Genomic DNA, 14206 nt, shown 5'->3' on the forward strand with positions numbered 1-14206 from the left:
TTCTTGTGTACCTGATGTTGCTTGTTACCCACATTTAAAGGGCAGCGCTTTAGGTTTGACCCTTGGAGAATTGCGAGTATGTAGGTGATGCTCTTCCGTTACCGAGGGATGCTGTTTGCTGCAGCGAGTCCCGGTACAGCAATAACTGAAGCAGCAGCGACTGTTTGATGCTGTTTCAACAAAGGTTAACTCCTTCCTTTTGGCTTTCGCACTTCTCTTTAGTCACAGCAACTGCAGCGCAAGCTTTTCTTAACTGATTTTTTTTTTTTTTTTCTGATTTATTTAAATGGCGTTTTTGTTTTAATAACCTGTTTCAGAAACGTACTGGACTCTGAAAGTCTGTGATACAAAATGGCAACGCTCGCGTGTTGTTTCTGTAAGGGGGAATTCAAAGTAAAAGCGTAGTTTGTAAAAGTGAATCACACGCTTTGCAAACGAGAATATATACCGGCTGCTAATAAGACTGTGTATTGACTGTAAATGCCTTTTCTGGGAGTCTTTGAAAGAGAAGAAAGCGCAAATTACTGGGGAGGATGGAGAATGCCGTAGAGCAGGGTAAAAATGCGATACTTGGCAGTTTCTGTGTGTCAGTGCAGCCCCTTCCCCAGCACAATAAACACCGCTTTAAGTATTTAGCAAAACTGAGATATGCCCCTTCTTTTGAACAACACCTGTGACTTTCTCTAAAATTTAGAGGGTATTTGGTAAGTCTTCTGAGAGCACCCATTGATCTCACCGGGTCCCTGAGGCTGCCCGAGCAAACCCAAATGGGCACATAATGGACTGGAACGAGAGCACAGCTCGTCGCTGAATAACGAATTCTTCTTTTTTAACGTATGGATGCATATGTATGTACGTGTGTATTTTTAACAGAGCTGCAGTGTCTCCATGCAGGCGGTGTGCAGGAGTTGTCACTAGCGAGGGGAAGCCAGGGCAGCCGTGTAGCACTCTGCCGAGCGTGGAGGGTCCTGCCCAGGTGCGGTGGGGGAGGACAAGTCCCACAGTGCCTGAACGTCCTCCTTGTGCAGTGCCAGGTTGGGTACCGGTGACCTCGGTGGCAACCCACATAGCATAAAGGGGAAAGTCTTGCTGGTAGAAAGATTTCTGGCAGGCATCAGGATTTTTGCAATGGCAATGGTGATGACACTGGTTGGCCACCTTAGCAGCAGGTTACCCCAAGGAGCAGTGGGAGCTCCTGGTTTCTCATAGAGCCACACGTTGCTTTGGAGTCACTGGAGTCCTGAAGGCCCTTTGAGTTGTTTGAGAACACTGGAGTACTCCTTGTGGTCTCATGGTGGAAGAGCCTCAGACTTATGGCTGTTGGAGTGCTCTTCTCTTCAGAATCTGAGGATGATGTCTCAACCCCCCGGTGCCACCCAGCAGCGTGGTGCAGTGGCTGGTTATGCTGTTGGTTCTGGTTGTGGAGTCTTGGGGTGTGCATCTCTTGTTGGCCAAAGCCGTGTCATGTTGTCTCCTTACTGCGCTCTCTGGTTATAGCTGCCTCTTGCTGTTGTTTCAATTCTCACTTCTTAAAGACAGAGCAAAAAATTCTCAAGAAATGACATTTATTAAAACCAGCTGTATGTGAAAACAACCTTCAAGATGGTATAATCTGGCACGTGACATTTGGGAAATGATAGAGTTAAGGCAGCATCGGCCACCTTAACCAAGCCGTATATGTTGTGAAACTGTCTTGACAAGATCATGTAGTTTTGGGGGTTGGTGGTTTTTTTTTTGGTTTATTTTTTTCTTTCCAAGGAGCCTTGTTTGGGCTTTGGCACGTCATCCAAACCCAAGTGCTCCAAGCTTGCCATGTGGTTCCCTGTTCCTCATTTCTGCATGCCCACCAAGAGACACCTGGGGCTAGTTTTGCAGAAGTGATCTTGGGTTTGCAACCACAGCTGAGGCTGGTTGGGGCTGTCCGTAGCACATGGGGTTGTGAGTATCCATGAAGACCATGAGTCACGGTGGGCTCAGATGGATGCCTCGAGTTACTGGGTAACTTAAACCAGCAGCTAGCAGCAGTGTCCCTTTTGCTTCGTCTTCATTTCCCACCAGTGAGATGGTTGTGATGCCATCAAACTTCTCTGCAAGTGGAGGTGAGGAGATTTGCGTTAACGTCACAAACCCTGATATTGCAATGAGGGAACCGGGGTCATGGTCAAGAGGGGGTTTGCAATTCTGTATGCAGCTCTGGGTTTGGATAGTAGGCGCTAAATAAGCGGTGTGTGCTACTGGCAGTACAGATTTTATAAGGGTAAAAAGTAATGCTTAATAACTGTGCATTAGATGGGAGTCCCGTGGAAAAAATATGATTGTGTAAGCGAAGACTTGATTGTAATACTCATTCTGAAGGTGTAAATCAAGATTGCATGTTGATGTTGCCAACTTTGTTGCCGAGTTTTTGCAACCTTAACGTTATTTTAATATAGCTTTGGATGCAATTCTATAAAGGATGTACAGCAATATGTTAACATGCTGTGCCATACTACATTTAGGGCTTGTAATAAGTCTTTTTTTTTTTTTTTTTTTGCATTGTCTTTGCCAAAAAAAAAAAAAGTGACTTTTGAGCATTGAAGTATGTGTTCATATTGCTGCATTTTTATTTCATTCTGGGTCCTGTGTGCCCTGTCGTATCACAAGATCTCAAGGCTGTTACTCTGTTCCCTTTGTATCTGGGAGAAGCAATCAGGGTAGCCCGTGCACTTCACTGAGATCCCCTTCCTCAGGGAAGGGTGCGTGGTGGCGGTGGTAGCGCTGGAGGCAGAAGAGCAAGTACACAAGAGGTTATAACCACTTAAGTCAAACTCTTGCAGCTAAAATAACTAAAATAGAAATATTTGCTGGGGGTGGGGGAAGACATACCAGTATTAGATTTCTTTTTTTTTTTTTCCTGGATGTTATACGTCCGTTTTTTGAGGGGGAGCCTTGTGAAGCTCTATTTTTTTTATTGTCTGAGGGAAACAGCAATCCTTACGCTATGTGAAAAGTTTCTGATGATAGGGATTTTTTTGCTAATTGGAAAGATTACATGCATGGAGTAGACTTTTTTTTTTCCTTGTCCTTTCCCCCATTGATGGGCATAGCTACATCGTCTCATCCAAACTGAAATGAGGATGGAAAGAAGTGTAGAATTAACCTCTGCAATTTCAGTGTTCAAATATACCGGTTCAAGTGGACCCACAGATGACAAAATTGATCATATTAGCAGTTTGTGTGCTTGGCTTTCAGGGTGATGGGAGATTGGTGTTCTTATTACTGACATTCTCACCGGCGCTCTGCACATCTTGGGACAAAGTGTTTCAACTCTCTCTGCCTAAATTTCACCATATATAAAATTATATAACCTTTACTGACTTTACAGGTTTTGCAACTATTATGTATGCATTCAGGTGTTCCCAGAGTACCAGCACATGGCCCTGCTTTCCTCCTTCCCCCTCTGCCAGCTGGATGGGAGCCGTTCCTGAGGATTGGGCAATCCTGGTCTTAGTTTTCTATAATTAATTGATTAGTGGTCCTGATTGAACAAGTAGGAGCCTCCCCTCTCAGTGTCTGGGGAGGTGTTTTGAAGGGTGGTTCGGGGGGATGTTGGCTTCTGGAGAAGCTCGCTGACCCCCTCGGATGGGGCGGCGTTTCCCAGGGCAGTAGCTGGCGTTTCCCTCGTGCCCTGGGACGTGCCCACTTCTGCTCTCGCAGCCTCGGGGCCTCCTCTGGGTTTCTTGCGCTCCTCTCCATGTGAGGCTGAATTGAATTATCGGGGATAAGGTCCTCCAGAGCAGACCTTTAAAAGTCCTATATAAAGATGCTGCTCTTAAGTAATTCAATATTTCAACTGCTCTGTGCTGGATTGATTGATTGATTAATGGAGGAGTTCATTTAATTAATCTAGGGCTTCACTAAGTCACATGTGTTACAGTAAATACTGCGATGGTGGTGATAACGGGGGCGGTTGGGAGCCGCGGCTCCTCGCTCATCCCTTTGGCTTCACAGCGAAGCCTACGGGGGCAAAGTCACCATGAATGACTGGGTGCGTGTGCCGGGGCTCGCGCTTAGATGGATCTCGTTGGTTTGCTATCTATAGGCTGCTAAATATATTTCGGATGGCAGGCAGACGTGATACTTTGTCACTTCCTACAAGCGTGCATGTGGAGCGAGACGGTTTTTCCCCACCTAGCCCCAGCACATGCCCGGGTGGTTTGCCTCAAATTTTGGATTCTCTCATGTTGATACATCAGTGCATATTGACAGGGACAATATCCGCTGTTCCTGAATAGCGTTCCTCCATCAAGTGCATGCTGATGTTTTGTTTGCGCTTTACTGGTCAAGTTTGGTCCTTGGGGGGGCGCAGGGACCTCCCCGTCCTGGGGGCTGGTGGAAACATGCATGTGTGTGCTGTCGTGGCATGTGTGCACCCTTGTATGCACGCAGCACGCTGGGGAGCTGTGATACTGGCTATAGAATACCCCAAAACTGCAGGTTTCAGCCCGAAGCCTTTTGTTTTGGCCACAGAAGAGCTGTGCATGGAGCTGCAAAGCCTGGTCTGCAGGCTGATGGAGATTTGGTTGCTCCTTCCCTCACCATCATCGCCCTTGGTAGCCTTAACAGAGGGAAGTTGTATTTTCCTCTGAGGGTTTTCTGTGTTGGCTCCGAGTATGCGAGGCGTTTGGGGACAGGGCTGTCACAGGGAGCTGTGCAGGAACTCCTCTGGGGCTTTGGTGCTCCCATAACCCAGTCCAGCTCTCATGGAGAAGCGTTAGTCTTGTGATGTCTTCAGTGGATTCAGATGTGAAGGGGGTGACTGAGATGGTGGTGATACTGGCACCTTAAGGTTTGCTACAAATGTTCCTGAATCTGAGAGTTGGGGTTGTTCAGCTGCAGACGAGAAGGCTCTGGAGAGACCTTTGAGCCCCTTCCAGTACCTAAGGGGGCTGCAGGAAAGCTGGGGAGGGACTCTCAGTCAGGGAGTGGAGCGATAGGATGAGGGGGAATGGCTTCAAACTGGAAGAGGGGAGATTTAGATTAGATATAGGGAAGAAATTCTTCACCCTGAGGGTGGTGATCCCCTGGCGCAGGTTGCCCAGAGAAGCTGTGGCTGCCCCATCCCTGGAGGTGTTCAAGGCCAGGTTGGACGGGGCTTGGAGCAACCTGGGCTGGGGGGAGGTGTCCCTGCCCAGGGCAGGGGGGTGGAACGAGATGATCTTCAAGGTCCCTTCCAACCCAAACCATTCTGTGATTGTACAGCAAACAGACATAAAGGAGACGTGACTCTCCCACCACAAACCCTTGGCAGGTGCAGGAACTCGAAACTGCATCTCGTGGGCTGTATCCCAGTGTCCAAGCTGGGGACTGTGCCTCCGTACTGGCGAATTGACAGTCGGTGACTCCAGGATCAGTCACCACTGTCACATTTCCACATTTCCCTGTCCGGGCTTTGTACAAGTAGATGTAGAGATAGGTTAATAGACACACGTTATGATGCACGTACAAGAATCCATGCTACTTTTAAATGAGGGCTATTAAAAGCCCAGATGCTGGAGAGCCTCACGACTGGGTTTGCTTCTATATAACCAAGGTGTGGGCAGTTGCAGAGCAGCTGAACGTGCTTTTTTTTTTTTTTTTTTTTCCCTTTTCTCTGTGTTTTTTTTTTAAAAAAAGAAATGAAGCCTCGATTCGTGGACAAGCAGTTTAGTGCTGCTGTCACAGGTTGGCGGTTTGTTGTGTGGTTAGCTTGGTTCTCAGACCTGTGTGTTGAAAGGTAATGGGGTTCATCTCGAAGAGAGCGTTTTCTCGGCAGGATGTCTAACTATGTGTTGCCTCTGTTTTCTCACTTGCTAGTCTTACAGAATTTAGTCATGGTAGAATATTTGATGAATAGGCTTTGATAAAAGGCTTTTTTTTTTCTTTTTTCTTTTTTTTTTTTTTCTTTTGATTTTGGTCAGTGTTGTAATACTGTGAAATGCTGACGGAAAGCCAAGTGAAAATGATCGCTAAACGCTAATGCAATGGGCGATACCATTAACCTGTAGGAGCATCGCATCGCTCGTGCCGCTGGCGGAATGTCATAGGTGCTGAGGGAGGATGCTGCCACCGGCGGCGGGGGCGTTGGGCCAGTTTGCTGGTACCTGGCTGGGCACCGGGAGGGTGGACCCCTTCCCATCGGTTCACGGTGGTTTCGGCTTCCCGGCCCCGGTGGTGGCACGGGATGGACCCTCTTGGCACGCTCTTCACCTGCCGCCCCAGCGAGCGTGGGACGAGAACCTTGCCCGGGTTTGATGCTCTCCCTCCAGCCAGGCTGCACAGGAGCTCGCGCTAGCAGGAGTTTTTTAAGCTGTTGGATTTGGAGTCCCTGCATTGTTCATCTGATTAAATTGTATTTAATTAGCTTTGTGTTTTGTCCCTTTGTTTCAGTGCGAAGATTATGGAAGGGGGGGGCGAAAAGATAAAAATCGTCTAAATGAAGCTTCGTCATTTAAAACACATATAAAAACTCTGTGAGATGCCTTTTATTCCCCTGGTCCTTTATCTTCCCTCACAAGCTTTCCGAGAATGAGTAGTGCATGTTGAGGTTTATCTTTGCTTTTATGTGCAGTAGCCACATGCTTAACATCGAGCACGTTGGAGTTGCATTTCATAGGGCTTTCGCAATCCCTTTATAAAGGGACTGATCTGCTAACATCACCCTCTTTAGATCTCGCAGGCAGGATGTTCCTCCATACAATGAAGTGCTCACAGTCCCTCTTGCCAGACCAGTAAGTGAATGATTTCAAGCCTGGTGGGCAATACTTGTGTCCATGCGTAACACAGACAGACCACAGTAGTAGGCAGCTGCATGTAATTTTGAACTCCACTCATTGAACTGTAATAAAACAATATAAGCACTGCTTGGGGGAAAGATTGGATGCAGTTATCCTTACACAGGGCTCGGGCATATGAAAGCAGCGCTGGCTGACAAGAGGATTTTGAGATTTGATTTTGATTGAATTGCAGAATTGAACAGGCCAGGAATGTCAGTGGAAGGCTAAATGCCTGTAGTGCCATAAAGTTTTATTCATGTGAGGCTTTCCAATATAAAGTAGATGGATTATTGGAGAAGGTGTCAAGGGACATGAAATAGAAGTGCCCAAAAAATAATATGTGGGTATAAGGATAAAATTACTTCTTGCTTAGTACATAATTAGCTCACAAAAATGCTTTGGGTAGTTGTTTGTTTATTGTTCAACCTTTTTAAAGCTAATTCATTGCACGATATAAAACAATAGTCTTTGGGTTTTACTTCAGATCTCTCTGTGGCTGGAATTCATATTGCTTTTAAGAACAGTTTTTTTTAAAAAATGCATACAGTCTTAATTTTATTTTTTTTTATTAGAAAAGAAAGAGTCTTATTTAAAAAAAATAAAATGGGGAGGGGGGAGGAAAAGTCCACAGGACAGAAAGGAAAAGGAAAAAAAAAAAAAAGGAAAAGTCCACAGGATATGAACACTCAGCAGACACTGAAAACTATTATGCTCAAAAACAAGAGCGGGATGTGTATTCACATACCACAACACACTGACTTATTTCATAGCTCAGTAATGCATACGTAATTAGAGTCAAATTTGCATAGGACAGCTGATATCCAAATTTGTATGGTATTAGAGACAGCTTCACTCGTTTGCAGTGAACTATGAGCGGTAAATAAAGTTGCACAGAAGACTGGATGCGGGTTAGCAAAAGTGTGCTGCATTTTTGAGCCTGGATTCCTTATCTGTTTACAGACCTCTGTCTCAGTTAACGTTTTCCCTAAACATACTCTAAATCATATATAATATGACTGCAGGAAAATAATCATAGCTTTATGCTACATCCATTCACTTAGAATTATAAAATAAACAGTAAAATGGCCTTATTATTACAAGCCCTTTTTTCTGTTTTAAATGGCATTTTTTGGAAAAGGGCTTGTTCTGTTAATCTTGCGTTACCCCAGAACACGAATACATTTCTATATGTGTATTTTATAGGGAGGTAGCGTACGCTGCATACAAGACTGTCAAATTGGAATCTCAAATTACCATAAAATATAAACTTATGGAATTGTATTTAAAGAATAGCATATATTTATATTTTCTGACCTAGTTGCCTGTGAGCTATGTGTTCTTCATTTCAGTCCCTCCTGATTGAGCTCATATGTATTTTTAGGTAGTATTTATATATAATTGTGTTTTGGGTTTGTTTTTAAGTCTGAAGGAAACACCCAAATGGTTGTTACTGTGCGGATTTTAATTATTGTTTTTGAAATCTTCTATTGAGAGTCTGGATTTGTAAATTCTTCAGGAAAGAAATGCCACATTCAGGGTTGGTGGTATCTCTCCAGGGATTTGTTAAACTTACTTACCGCGTGTTCCACGAATCACAATGTTTTGGGTTATTTTGTTATTTAAGCTTGCTGAAAGTGAATGTGCTGAGAATTTGCCTAATTGAATAGCAGTTTGTTTCTGATGAGTTGCTTCGAAGGAAAAGGATAAAAAAAGCTCCCTTCCCCACCTCCCCCCCGACCCCCCCAGTTCAAACTGGCTATAGTCCTTGAATTATGTGTGGTAGAGATGCTGTAGTCAATAGAGCGACTTTTCTTTTCTTCCTCCCAGTCTCTTTCCCCCCTCTAGCTTCATTTTTCTTTTTTTTTTTTTTTCTTCTTTTTTTTCTTTTTTTGGTAGGGTTTCACAGCAGACTGTAATATGCAAGGAGTTGGTTTGCAGGGGGGCATATGTGAGTATCGTGGGATCCCGGCTGTGAGGATGGGGTGAGGATGCTGTGGCCTTTTCAGAGCTGATGCAGCAGTCAAGAAAGCGCTGCTGCCCCCCGCCCCATCCCTGTTCCCCCCCTTATCCAGCTCTCTGTCCTTAGTTAAAAGTAACCCTGAGCAAACTCTGGTGTTTCTTCAGAAGAAGGAATGAGTCGTGTGGTCTCCAAGTTCAGTTTTTTTTCACTCGTGGGCTTTTTGGTTGATTTTACCTAAATGGCAGCTCATTTGCTGGCAGGCTCCCGCAGCAAAGCCAAAATATTTACGGAGTCACCCGGCAGCAGAGGACCAAGAACTTTGAACCCAAGATACTAAACCAGCTTTTTTGAAATTTTCGAATTGTCTCCTGAGTTTTAATAACTTTTCAAAGTTTAAGAAGAGGGCTTTCTTTCTATTCTGTTCGCTTTCTTTCATTTTATTGACTGTACTGATTATACTTGGGCAGTTGTACATTATTTAGACCTGCAAGTTAAATAGGCAGGACAAAATAGGTGACTTTTAGACAGCTGTTGAATATTACCTTTATTTAAATTCTGTAATGTTTAGTTTAAAAATCTTTTTAAAATACCATTTTTAAAATAGTAATACTGAAACCTGCAAGAAATGTATTGTGTTTTAAAAGACTAAATACAAAATAATAATCAAATATATTTTTCTGTGGACATTTTAAAGAAGATCAGCCCAAAGACCTAACTGAAGCTAGCTCTTTCAGTTATGTTAGAGTATGTGAAAATTGATAAGCTTTAGCTTCTAATGACCTCTTCTGTAGATGAAGAGTTTAGTTTTGGTTTGCGTTGGGATGGGGCTGAACAGTTAGTTTCAGTAATTCCTTTGGTGATTCACTAAAGACTGAGAAACTAGTATGGAGCTGAAAAGAGGAAACCTTGTTCTCCTTTTCCAATCTAGGAATAACGTAAAGATGTGGGAGGATGAGATCTGGTACTGCCGAGATCCTAATTTATTCAGTTTTCTTACAACAGATCATGTTCAGTAAATCTTTTACATGCATAAATGCATAAACTTATTATGTATCCAGCATATTTAAGTAACTTTCCTTTAATAAATAAAAATGTTTTTTCATGTTGTTGCAGTTCCACTTTTCAACCCAATGAAGATCGATACAAGTAACAAAATTACTAACTAATAATTAGTCATAGTTTCTAACATAGTCAGAACCTTAAACTTAGGGATACAAATGAACGAACATAACCTATTCTCTTGTTTAGCAGGGAGAAAAGTCAAGCTTAGTGAAAGGTCATATTTTATTAAGTTGCTAACCAGTTAGACTCAGTCTTTCCTTAAGAAAATAAATATAAAAGTACAAATGTAAACCAAGATTAAAATCAAAGATTTAAACCATGTTTCCTGCTTTCTGATACAAGCCATGATTAAAATCAGCGATTCAAATCGCTTTGATTTAAATCAAGCTCATGCTCAGGGTGGATTAGGTTGTGGTCACCAACGTCATCTCTCTGAAGATAAAGGCAGCGAGTCCAAAGTGCCTCCTTGGTCACTCGACCTCAGCTGTGTACCAGAGATCCGTGATTAATTCAACTAGCAGGATTCCAGTTATCGCCCCTCACAGCCCTCGGCTCCTTTCTGAGAGGGTCCATCTGAGTTTTAGGGCTTGTGGCAGGTAAGGTGGAGCAGAGTCCCCTTCTGGGGTGGCTTTAGGCCATCGGTTATGGAAACACAGGAGCTCAGACCCTTTCCGCCTGTGCATCACATACTTCTCCCATGCAGGCAGCATCCCTGCTGCTTTCTGGCCTCCCTGCTTGCTCCTGGAGGGATGTTCTCACCGTTCCCAGTTGTGGTAAGCTTTCCCCGGCAGCTTGACTCTCCCCGTGTCCCTCAAGCCTGTTTGAGGACCTGGCATGAGGACCGCTTCGCATTAGCTCCCAGTAAGTTTTTTTTGGCGAATCGGTTCTCCCAGGTGAAGAGCAAGTATTAAGGCTTCTGTTTACCCATTCCTCAAAAGCTCCTATGCCAAGGCTGTGTCCTTCGCAACAAGATATTTTTTTTTTCTTTTAATGAGAGCCATGGACACCCTCTCATTCGGGCCGTGGTGAGGCCCTACCCTTCCCACCAGCTTTTTCTGGTTCCCTTCTAGGCATCCTGCAGGAGAGGTAGGAAAAGTGTGAGCTTGGGTATACAAAACCCTCAGGAAGAGCAAAATACGCATTTTTTTTTTTTTCCCAGAAGTACTTGGCACAGGGGCAGCAACGGGGATCGGTAGAGTCCTGCCTCGGTGGTTGGTGGAGAGGAGCTCATCTCATAACGGCGTAGATCATGTCTTCCCTTGAGAGGGTCTGAATGTTAAAGAAACCCAACATAAACCCTGATATGCTTTGGGTCAGAGATGTCAAGTAGAGCAGATTGCATTCAAGTTGGATATAAATAGTTGGACATAAATTATTTAAAATGCCCATAAAGATGGGTCAATGGTCCTTGCGTCGGTGGAAGTCAGTTTAAGCTTGTATGCTGTAATTGTTTCCATACGATGGCCTTTTTGAACACGCAGAGTGGAAATCCTTCGCAATGTGCAGAAGTTGAGAAAAACAGGTGGAATTTATTGTAATAATGTTTCTAGTTGTAAGTTCTCAAAATAATTAGCTTGATTTAGCTCTCTCATTTCTGTCTGTATTCCAGACTATGTCCAAGCCTTTTATGGAGCATAAATAGTTCCTTCGAGTAGTGTTGGCAGCCAAATACTCACGCTGTAAGAATAAGGCAGACGGAGACCTTCCACCAGCGCTGGATGAAGTCAGCTCTCCTGAAGGAGGCAGATGTTTTGGCAGAAGAACGTGCCATGTGTTTTTCAAGTCAGCCATCGTAAATTTGCAAGCAGTTGGTTCTTAAACAGAAAGGTTAATTATTTTTTTTTCTTCTTCTTATATGTAGGGATAACTAGTAGTTGGATTGATCCTATTAGTTAATGGCATTTAGACCATATGACTTCAGTGCACAATTACGAGTGGATGAAGTTATCATCAGTATATGTATTTTAACACAGTCAGGTTTCCTCAGCAGGTTTTCCCAGGCTTAATCCATGCTAATTTATTCTTCTTACATTCTGACTGTAGCGACTATCTTGAGACAAATCAGATGAATGGGGTCAGATTTTTAGCTGGTATAAACTGACACAGTTCCTTAATTCTGCAGTTGGTGGAGCTGTCCTGATTTACACCAGCTGGGAGTTGAGGCTGGGGTGTCTGCCTAGACGTCTGCCTAGACGTCTAGCTTAACCTGGTACTAGCTCGTAACTAAGTTGGAAAAAATCAAATAAGTTCGTACTGCAACAGGAAAGCATCCGGGGAAATACTCAAAAATGGGGCCCAGGCATGTATGGGACAGAAGCTGTATGGACTGTCGGCTGCAGTGATGTAGGACTGAGTCCCGGGTAAATGTCATTTATAGAGCTGTGATTTGTAACTGGAAATCATGCGCTGCTGGAAATATCAGCGTATCCACTAATATCCACAGCTGATATTTCAGGTTTGCTCTGAAATGTTTAAGATTTCTTTGCATTAAGAATGAATGCCGCTTGAGGTTTTCCTGTACTTATGAATAGGTATATAAAATGAGTATGTAATCCAAATACAAAATACGGCCGTATGGAGCAGGTCATAAGATGGCACGACAGCGCAGTCTCGCCTAATCAGGGTGTGAACCCCTGGGATCTGTGTTTTGGGATGCGTCCCCTTGGGGAAGAAGATGCCCGGTTGCACTGCGATGTGCTGTGGGCTTAAGCGGGTGGCGTTGCCTGCTTGGCCCTCTGTGAAAACCACCCTCCAGCGGTGCCTGGTTGGGCTCTCGGAGCCTGGAGGCTCTTCTGACTTTTGGGCTTGGCTGATATTTATTGATTTGTTCTTCAACACGTTGGTTCTTTCCTTGCAAATCGCTTTGTGTGGTTTGGTCTTAGCAAGGAGCTACAGCTGACTGTTGGGATGTTCTTATTGTGCTATCCGTTATCTCCCGGGGTTTTGGGGGTTCTTTAGGGGTTTGGGGGTTTTTGTGAAGTTTGGGTTTTTTTTGTTGGTTGGTGTAAAGTTTGAAAAGAAGCTGGGTGGGTGTCGTGGAGGCCCTTCCGAGTGTTCAGCTCCAGTGAGATACGAAGTATGTCGGCCCCGTCAGAGCAATCACGTTGCTGTGGTTGCTTTGGGAGGCAGGCCACTAGCTAGTTCACGTGTACCGTGAAGGATGGGGTGGGCGCGTGTGGGTAGTAAGTGATTTTTGGCATTCACTTTTGGCTTTTGAAGTGAGCCCACTTCAGTTCCAAGTTCAGAAACAATACACCTAAGATTAAATAACCACACTAAAGCCAGCGATCATTTGAAGAAAACTAAGGTGTCAAAACCACACCAGGTAAACTTTTGCAAAAGGCAATGCAGAAGTTTTAGTGCTGCTCTTCTAATATTCAAGATTTTATCTTGAAGACTTATCTTTAGAAAAATAAATGTTCTCTTGGAATCAGCGATACAAAACCTGTGGTACTGGCTGCAGTATATTTATTTCTCTGGAGAGAAGAGGGTAATGATCATCTGAGCAGCTTGAGACCCCCACAGCGTACGTAGGTCCGATGCTGGTTCATTTGCTGAAAGAAGCTGAAAACTCTGCAGCAGAGGAAAGCCCTGTCTGGAACAAGATTTCTTTTTTTTTTTTTTTTTTTAAAAAAATAATAAAAGAAAAAAATCAAACTTCCCCTTTGTGATTTATGATCCCTCTAACAATGCCACTTTCTCAAAGCCATGCATCATACACAAACAATGGGCCACATAGAAAAGCGTGCTCCCCGGAGTATTACCAAGCATGTAATTTTGTCTTTAAATTCTTCGGAGTGAATTGTAAGAACATGACTTCATAGGAACCTTTGAGACATTACGGCTTTTAATAATGCTTTGCTGCTACATGTAATACTTCATTTTTACTTTTATTAATTAAATTGCTCCTTGCGTGCGTGTGCAGCGGGGAGGCGATCCCGCGCATCCCGGCACGCCCAAGACTTTGTGGCTGCCAAGGTCTTTTCTCTCCTCGTGAAGGTGAGGGGGCTGCACCCCGCTTTGGTCTGATGGAGGTTCATGAAGGTTTTTCCCCTAGTTTTCAGCTCCTGGACAAGCTCACCCCTGCAGACTACCCCGTCCCTCGGTGCCTGCGGGTGCTGGTCGGCGCGCCCACGAGAGGGTGCGCACGAGAGGCAGCGCCTCTTCTTCTTCTTCTCCATCATCAGCTCCTTTGAAATACCGTGGGGTGTGCAACGTTCCCACCCCTCGCAGGGCTCACGTGTGCGAACCAAGTTAGCTCCTGCTTGCGCTCTCCTGCCCGGGATTGCTATCCTCTCGCATCTTTGATCTTGCCGAATTTATATATATGTTTTCATAACTTTTCAAGAAAATTGAGGTCAAACTTATTTCATCCTTCCCCACTGCCCCC

General features: G+C 44.2%; 1 protein-coding gene across 1 annotated transcript in view; it reads left to right on the forward strand.

Annotated features, from left to right (window-relative positions):
- The first annotated feature begins 1979 nt into the window (after positions 1-1979).
- FOXP1 (forkhead box P1) overlaps positions 1980-14206 on the forward strand; it is a 339864-nt gene continuing 327637 nt past the window's right edge. The window contains exon 1 of the mRNA XM_009883574.1: positions 1980-2099. The gene's annotated coding sequence lies outside the window, so the exon portion shown is untranslated. The remainder of the gene's footprint in view (positions 2100-14206) is intronic.

This window comes from Charadrius vociferus, unplaced genomic scaffold (genome assembly GCF_000708025.1).
Source record: "Charadrius vociferus isolate BGI_N301 unplaced genomic scaffold, ASM70802v2 scaffold324, whole genome shotgun sequence".
NCBI lineage: Eukaryota > Metazoa > Chordata > Aves > Charadriiformes > Charadriidae > Charadrius > Charadrius vociferus.